The following is a 9,391-nucleotide window of genomic DNA, read 5'->3' as shown; positions in this document are numbered from 1 at the left end:
AATTATAAGCTTCAAGCACGTATCACTGTCCTTGCCAAACGCCCCTTAAGAGGTTGGACCTTGATTTCGAAAACAAATCCCAATTAGATTCGATTACCCTCATATCATGATAAACACCAAGTGGGTCCCACTTGAAATCGAATGAAGTTATGTTTCCCTCAAATTCCAAACATTTAGTGGACCCAGTTGAATGCGGCCAAATATTCCTACCCATTTAATCAAACTTTCCAAAAAATATAATGGGTGCCATTTATATGGACGAATCACTTTTGGGACTAAAATTGAAAACGCCCTAGCAGCCCCCACTTCACAGGATGATCTAAATTGTTCAACCTGACGGTTCGCAACAAAAACGGTTGTTAAAATGACTTCTCTGAGATCTTGACCGTTCCCTTGATGGACATCTTTATGCATTGGATCGAAGTAGGCTTAAAACTCATTTTTCATTAAAGCAATATGCGGGCCCCCCTGTTTGATCCAAATCTTAAACAAATGCTCAATGCGGGCCCACCAAACGGGTCTGAATTCTCCCTTGCTCGGATTCTCGTGAATAACCCTTCTCAACACTCAGCGGAAAAATGCGAAACATGGCAGAAATGATCGGAAAGATTAAGGAAATATAAGAGATGGACACGGGAATGGAAAATACAGAAGAACCGATAGAAAAACACTAACTTCTCTGTTGATTAAGGCGAAGCAAAATGGGGTGTCTACAAGACCAAAGGGAAGTGTAGCTATACTTAGACTTCTTGCACATCCTTTCTCTTTGAATTTCTAAGTCAAGGCAAGCTTTTCAAAATATGTTTTCAAAAAAGACTAACACTCCCCGTATTAAACTTAATTGGTTAAGTGAATGTTTATGTGGTGGACTAACATCTTGGGACCCTCATAACATTCCAAACTATCATAAAAATAGAGTTCCAAAAACCCAAAACAAAATCAGCTCAAACAACTTGAAAAACTGCTGTTTTAGGCTTCTTGGAGCTCCGAGCTCGGAACTCCGAGATTTGTCTCGGAACTTCAATAAATGGTCAAGGGATTAAATCCTTTCTCTGGTTGTTTTCTCGGAACTTCAAGAGTTTTTCTTGGAACTCCGAGAATGGTTCTCGGAACTCCGAGAACGTCGCGACAACAAAAAATATAGCCGTCGTGTTTCAAACGGCTAGTTGATTTTTGGGTTGTTTTTGTTACCTCCACCCCTAAACGGTCATATATGGATGTGAGCTTATAAATACACATTCAAGAGGTTCATTTAACTCTCTTGAATGATTTACCAACTATCCTAAGCATTCAAAAACACTTGAAAACCCTTTTGGCTTAAGCATTCATTTTCTCCACCAAACTTGCCTTGCACATGCAAATCTTTTGAGTTTGGATTTAGGCTTTCAACTTGTTATCTTGGGGAGCATTCAAGGGGATTTCATTATGCATCAAGCCTTAGAGGAAAGCATATGAATCTTCTTTCTTCATTGTAAAGGTGGCTAGGGCATCATATTCTTAATACCTTAGGGAGAAACGCTTAGAACTCGGTGAAGAAATAGAGTCGATGTAAAGGTGGCAAGGGCATCCTCATTTAATACCCTTGGGATTGTAATTGCCTCGGAGCCGGGCATCGTGGAGGTTTCAAATAGTGGAAATCCTTGAGGACGATCTCAAGAAGAGTGGAGTAGGGTTTTACCCGAACCACTATACATCGGTGTGTTTGTTTCTCCTTCTTGCACTTTCATTTTTATGTTTTGGTTGAACTTCTAGTTTTCATTTTTAATATTATTGAAACTAACCAAAAACTAAGCAAGCAAAGAAAATTTGAATTAGGTTTAATATTTGAATTTAAAATGGGATAAATTTTGTGAAAGCCAATTCACCCCCCTCTTGGTTCCTTAGACTCATATTTCAATCTTCCTCTCACTTTCTCTGTCAACGTATGAGTGAATGCACTGCATTTAGATTATTAGTTTTCCATTGATGGGAACTTTTCATTTTTAATTGCTTTGGGCATTGCAGCAAGTATGTTCCTAAATTCATGCAAATTTGACTAATGACACTCACTTGAGTTAAAATTAAAGATTTCATAAGAATCTAGTATTATATTTGGGCATTTACTCACTTGAGTAAAATTGAAACTCATATAGTGGTGCACACAATACATTGTAATGGGAAAACATCTCTCCCATACATTTTGATTTTCAATGAGCTTATGCACTATGTGCTTAATGCCTTATCTTTACTTATATGGTATGTGGATATAGGAAGAAGATGTTTGGACCTTGTACTTCATTTGTGATGTTCACCTTGTCCAAACATGATAGACTATCCATGGAGGCCTTGATATGGATCATATCTTTCTCATAAGTTATACTCTCACCTTCATGAATCATGGATGTCTCTCTAAGACATGGTATTTTATTGACCATTCTCACTATATCTTAGTCCTATAAAATTGGACTCAAATTGGTATATACGTATGAGATGTCAAACCTTAGTTATCACCCCTTGTTTGATAATATCTACACGTATGAGATGTCAAACCTTAACCTTAAAAGCCACTCAATTGGTACTCTTAGCCTTCTTAGTTTCTAAGAAGGAGACGGTGCATTCACCTTAATTAAAATACTTAACCATGTGGCCTTGTGCCAACATCTCAAACATGAATAGGTATACATTTATATGTGATCTTTCTAGCTAGTTATGTATATTACATACTTAGGGAAGTAAAGCTTGAATTTGAAAATATGATATCACATTTAGGGGGAACATGAGCCAAAAAATTAAAAATCTTTTGTGCTATGCTTGTTTATCATGATGAGCTAGACTATGGCTATCATTTTAGCATGATAAACCGACACTTGGAGAGCTAGTGTCATTGTAGTACAAGGGTTGAGTCTAACATGTCATCTTTTGGAAAATATATCCAAAAACTTTTAGAGTCTATGCAAGGACATCCCTTTGAATTCATGCATTGCATGATTCATTTTCAAGGGGGAGATTAAAGGTAAATTTGTCCTTAGTTACTTATCATATGATTCCTAATGTGGTTATCACTTCACATATGATAAGCACACTCATTTGGAGCATGGTTGCTCCATATGGGTTGTTCGGGCTTGTCTTGTGCTTTTATGTGTTTTTTGAGTTTAAGACAAGAAGCCCATAGCCTAAGTCTTAGTGCCATATTCTTCTAGGCTTTTTGACTTATCTTGGATGGTATAATATGATATCATCTATTCCAAGAATAAGTTTTGGTGGCCAAGTATTCCATTGTCATATCTTTGGCCTATTGTGTCATGTCATGCCTTAAATCTTAGGTTTAGCTAAGGCGAATGACAAATACTAAGGGGGGGGAGCTAATTATTGCTATCAATATGTTTATATGGATCATTATAAGATGCTTACACTATCCATTCAAATATTTCCCCACTAATTGTGCAAAAAATTTGAATATCTTTAAAAAAATATAATTAAAGCTTACATAATTTATCCTTTTAAACCAAAGCTAAAACTTGCATATCTTTCTAGATCTACATTCATAGGAGAAAATTATACTTGCTGATCTTAATTTCTATGAATTTGAGTGCTCATCATGCGTATTTCCACTTGGTTATCTATGTATCCATGATAGAGCTCGCTGTCATGCCATATATCCTAATAGTTAGCCATATTAGGATCAAATGTCCATTTCTATGCATGACAATTTAAGAGAATATTTTTAACTTGAAAATATATATATTCTTGCTTATCATGATGAGTCTATAACTACACATCCCTCATGATAAGATTCTAATAGAAATTTTTTTTAAAAAAACGGGGCTTATCATGCTAAACTTTAAACTTGCTTGTTTTCTTTCATAATTAGTAAAATATAAGCTTTAACTTGCTAATTTATTATTGTATTATGCGTCATCGGGTAGACTTATATTGGTTTTATTCATATACTATGATTTACCCTAAAACATTGTGCTAAAAATGATAATGTCTCTTTATTTTGCCAACATAGGCTTGATTTGGTTTGTGATTATTCATTTCCTATGTTAATTCTCTCTTATCATACCATATATACATTGATTTCATTGGCTAATCATGATAAGAAGCTAGGGGAGCATCATATTCTCATTCTATATCTTTGATGCTTTATATATTGTGCTTAAATGCTTAATCCTTCCTTTTTGCCGATGCCAAAAGGGGGAGAATTTGTGTAATTGATTAGATCAATAATCTTATGTATTCTTATACTATAACTTGTGAATATAACTCATGCATATGTTGAGGGGGAGTAGTATCTATTAACTTGTTTATATAATCCACATAAGAGGTTCCTCCCACCTGTCTAATCAATTTGGTTTGTCATCATAAAAAATGGGGAAATTGTTAGCCCAAGGGTTCCCCATGGGTTCATTCAATCACCTTGTTTTGATGATTAACAAACGCAAATTGATTAGTCATTTATGGACTAATTGTTTGCCTTGAGTGTTGTGCTATGGACAGGAAATTCACAGGTTAATCCATGATAGCACCAACACACCATTGATGGCCTATGCTTGAAGATGGACCAAACGCAATGCAAAGGAGCTAGAGCACACTTGAGCAAACCATACCTTGGAGGATCTACCAATGAGAAGCTCAACATCATCCACATCAAGCATTTGGACAATTAGGAAAAATCAATTAAGGCCAAAGCGGGAGGATCAACAAGCAATGCAAACGACAAAGGAGCTTGAACCAAATGGTGGCATCATCCTTGTAAGGTGTCAAAGAAAGAAGCTTAACTTTGAAAATCCTAAAGCAAGCCAGGCACCACATTAAAGATCAAATGAAGATTGGCTCAACAGAAGTTCAAGAGAGTACTTAGAATGATAGTATGTATTTTCTTTCTCTCTTGTGTTTTCTCTTGATCAAGGCACATCTTAAAACCCCTAAAAATATATTTTTCAAAGAGACTAACACACCCTTTAAGGACGTAAATGGATAAGTGAATGGCCATAGTGGTGTACCAACATGTTGGGACCCATTTGGCATTCAACACAACATTGAACAAAACAGAGTTTCGAACAAATAACCTGGACCAGCAACTAAATCGTATCAAAACTTGTTTAAAATATTTTCAAATATTTTTGAAAATATTTTTAACAGATAGCTCTCATTTTTCTCATATCCGTACAAGAACGTCAAAATCCTACGAGAAATGAGGGAGATATGAATTTTACAAATTGGAAGCAGATTGCTGGAAAACCAGTCTCGGAGCTTCGAGAATTTTTCTCGGAGCTCCGAGAAAACAACCAGGGACAAAAAAAATATAGCCATTGCAGCTACAACGGCTAGTGGACTTTTTGACCCGAAAATTACCAGTTTGCCCCTGAAACGGTAATATTGAGTTAGGAACCTATATTTACATGTTGTATGGTTTCAAAACATCAAGGAGAATGTTTCCAACTCTAATTAAACCCTAGAAACACACTTGCAACTATTTTTGGGTTAATTTCTCTCACCAACCAAACTCATTATGCTTTTATTTGAGAAAATTATTTGAGATTGGCTTAGGCTTAAACTTGTTTATCTTTGAGAGTATATTAGGAGCTTCATTGTGCATTATAGCCTACTTAGAGGCAAAGATTTCTTCTTCATCCTCATTAGATCGGTGAACACAGAGACTCGATACCAGGAAATTGAGAAATTCGCCTTTACAGTTGTCGTCTTCACGAGGAAACTCCGCCCGTATTTCCAAGCTCACACTATCACGGTCCTCACTGACCAACCCCTCCGAAAAATTCTGCAGAAGCCCGATACCTCGGGAACACTGATTAGCTGTGCAGTTGAGTTGGGCGAGTTTGACATTCAGATAAAACCCCGACCGGCGATCAAATCTCAAGTACTAGTAGACTTCATAGCCGAACGCACGATACCGATGGACAGGCCTGAAGAACCGAACCATCCGAATGAGGAACCAGCTCTAAACTTACCAAACCAGGACCCACTTTGGATGCTATACCTCGATGGTTCCTCCAACGCTGGGGGCAGTGGCGTTGGTCTAGTCATAGCAGGGCCGGATAATTTCCTTGCAGAGTACGCCCTGAAGTTAAAACTCAAGGCCTCTAATAACGAGACGGAATACAAAGCCCTAATCGCCGGAATGGCACTTGCCACTGAATTACACGGCAACCGAGTTAGAGCCCACAGTGACTCGCAATAGGTTGTAAGCCAAGTCAACTGTTTCAGTGAAGCTAAAGAAGAACATATGCTCAAATATCTAGAAAAGGTACGAAAAGAGATCTCCGCTTTCGAAGAGTTTCAAATAGTACAGATTCCCCGAACCCTGCTGTGGGACCCGATCCCGCGAGAGGGGTGGGGCGCGAGCCGCCACGCTCTCTCTTGGTCTCTCGTACCCACGCGAATGGCGTGTGCTTTTTATTATAGATTTTAATTACCCAACTAAGCAGCCAGCAACCAAGCCATAGGGTGCAAACAAACGTGCAACCCAGTACCCATAAGAGCAGGGGTAAGCCGCCAAGCCTAGCAAGGTGTGATTTAATTCATCTTTTCCGTGAACTTGGGATCACTAAGGCAATCCGAATTCCACGGAAAAGAGAGTGACAGAGTCGCCACCTAGATGAGGGATCTAGGACCCATAATTGACAAGAAATCTAGACTCGTTTCTTGGTTACGAGAATGGAAGGTATGGGGAGTTACCACCACATGCACCATTCATGCCCGATAATCGGTCTTCAATTCCAAAAGTTTAACTCTTTTGAATTTCTTTTTAATGGCTCATTTAACTCTATATTAATGTGCGAACCACGTGACATGCATCCTAAGATCTAATTTCAATGTAATTCCTAAATGTGTATCTTGATTTTCTTAATTTATTTGAATTCAATCTAAGTGAAAGTCCTCCTAAAATTCTAATTTTATGGAAAGTCGTAAGTGATTTAATTACTTTTAATTTAAGGATTAATGTACAAAACCCCACCACTTATGTGTGGAGCCAACTCAGGCTTGGTATGCCACTCAAGTATCCAAGTTGCCTACGTATCCCAGCCTCACTGGAATCAGAGTCGATCGTAGTTCGGTGCACCTAAACTAAGCTACTTATGCCTAACTCATCTAGCACACCGATCTAGACTGGATTGACTGTTTTAACAGTTTTAAGAGAAATTATTTAGTTCAAGTTGAAGATTTTATTATCCTATGACTTCATCTAAGATGCTATATGGTCCTAGCTAAGTACACGACATTCCTTAGACTAATGCAGGTTAACCTACATCCTAGGTAACTAGGCTTGTCCTATGGGAAAAAGGGATAAGTAGTGTAACTAGATCTATGACTCAATTGCTAATAATAGCAATCGGTCGTGATGAGGCTGAACCCCCTAACTCTAGGACACCCTAAAACCTAGAGCACAACATGACACAAGTGTTCCTAAATGGGGCTCTAATGGTTCTTACGATGGAAACCGCAATCCAACGGTTCCGAAGACATGGAGTGAGCTAGTTCAAATTGTTGAACTTGATGATTTTCGATTTCAAGGATTTTTTATTCATAAACATCTGAAGAATACCAAAGGCTCTATGGTTCGCAAGTTTCGGCCTCAAATCGCAACCATGGAAGGGAATTGTGCTCTCAACACTTGTATAATTTAGCACGTAAATTATAGTATCTTATTGCGTGGCATATTTCTCAGGATTTTCGTGGACAGTGGACGTCGGAGCCAATATCATACTATAATTTACGCACTCCAATTATGCAGGATTAATCGCAATTAGTATACGATTACGGTTGCGATCTCGGCAGTTAGACTATCGCGGTATAGCGAATTTACAATGGAGATCTACGAACCCTAAGGTTTCTGTTTCAAACAAGTTAGGGATTAAATTCATGATGTAAAGTTAAGATTTTTTGGAGGTTTTTACTGACTTTTGTGTCGATTTGCTATTAAATTATGATTTATTAACATTAAGACCAGATTGCTAGGATTACACAGAAACCCTAAGCCATCAAACCCCAAATCAGCTGTCACAAGATATGGATGATTGTGGCTTACTGGAAAATTTTCATGAATTATCATTAAGATTTGATATCAATTTCCGATTTTCTAAAATTTAAATCAGATTATAGATTAACACAGCAACTTATAGCATATCAATTTCAAATTAATCCAAACTTTCACAGAATAGAGATCTAGATTATTATAGCTTATTGGAAAACTTATATGAATTGTCATTAAGATTTGATATCAATTTTCAATTTCTCAAAATTCAAATCAGTTCATAGATTAACACAGTAACTTATAGCACATCAATTTCAAATTAATCCAGACTTTCACAGAATAAATATAATCATGACATTAGACTACGGTATGACTTTCATGAACTTTTATTACGATTTGATGTCAATTGAAATTCACACAAAAATCGGATGAAACCAAAGAATTACTTAAAAAGCAAACCGAATAGTATCCTAAAATCAAATAAAAAATTCAAGTAGATATATAGTAGATTATAAAATTTTCTATCAAAATTTCAAAACATAAAAATTAAATCTCCTCCATAAAATCAATTTTTAAATAGAAAAGGGGAATTTGTTTCCTAGGAATTGAAACCCATTTACTAAAATAAATTACAAAACCATATTAAAACTTTGCAAAACCAATTGAAAAATTTTTATCTAACATTCCAGTAACCAAAGTTATCTAACATCAAATATCCTTGATGTGTGATTTGTTGAAGAAGAAAATGAATTTTAAGAATCCCTTTTGTGAAGAACCCTTGAGAGATATGAACACACTTCAAGAGATAAGAGGTTTTTTTTTTCTTGGGAGGAAAGAGAAAAAGGACGAATTTGGATTTTTTTTCATCTTTTCTAGGATTGGTTGCTTTGATTTTTATACAAAAAAAGCTAGGGTTAAGAGAGAAATAGTAATTTCCAATGTGAGAGCTCCATTTTTGGCTTGTTTCCAATTTTCCCCTCTTGCTTTCTTTCTTTCTTGTTTCCAAATTGGATTTGATTCCAATCTTAATTTCTTGTCAATCAAGACATACTATTCTCATTCCACATTGCTTCTTTGGAAGAAAACCTTTTTTAAGTAATCTTTCATCTTTTCCTTTTTTCCTTCTTTTCATTTTTTATTCTTTTTATTTTTTTATTAACAAATATGATGTCACCATTGTGACATCATCAAGGTTGGGTGCTCAACTCATGTGGGTCAACCATGTGGGCCGCCCACCATGGTGGTTGACCCATATGGGTGAACCCACATGAGCTCCATCTTTGGGGGCTTTAGCCTAATGGGCCATTTCACACGGGTTTCGGGTTTTTTAGTAAAAAATCAATAAAATCTTTCTAAATTCAACATTCTATATATGGACCCAACCCATGTGACATTTATGGTGCATCCCTCATAAAT

The sequence above is a fragment of the Tasmannia lanceolata genome, unplaced genomic scaffold, assembly GCF_043159265.1.
Source record: "Tasmannia lanceolata isolate RefF3 unplaced genomic scaffold, GAP_Taslan_0.1 ptg000002l, whole genome shotgun sequence".
Classification (NCBI taxonomy): domain Eukaryota; kingdom Viridiplantae; phylum Streptophyta; class Magnoliopsida; order Canellales; family Winteraceae; genus Tasmannia; species Tasmannia lanceolata.
Note: the sequence above shows the minus strand (reverse complement) of the source record.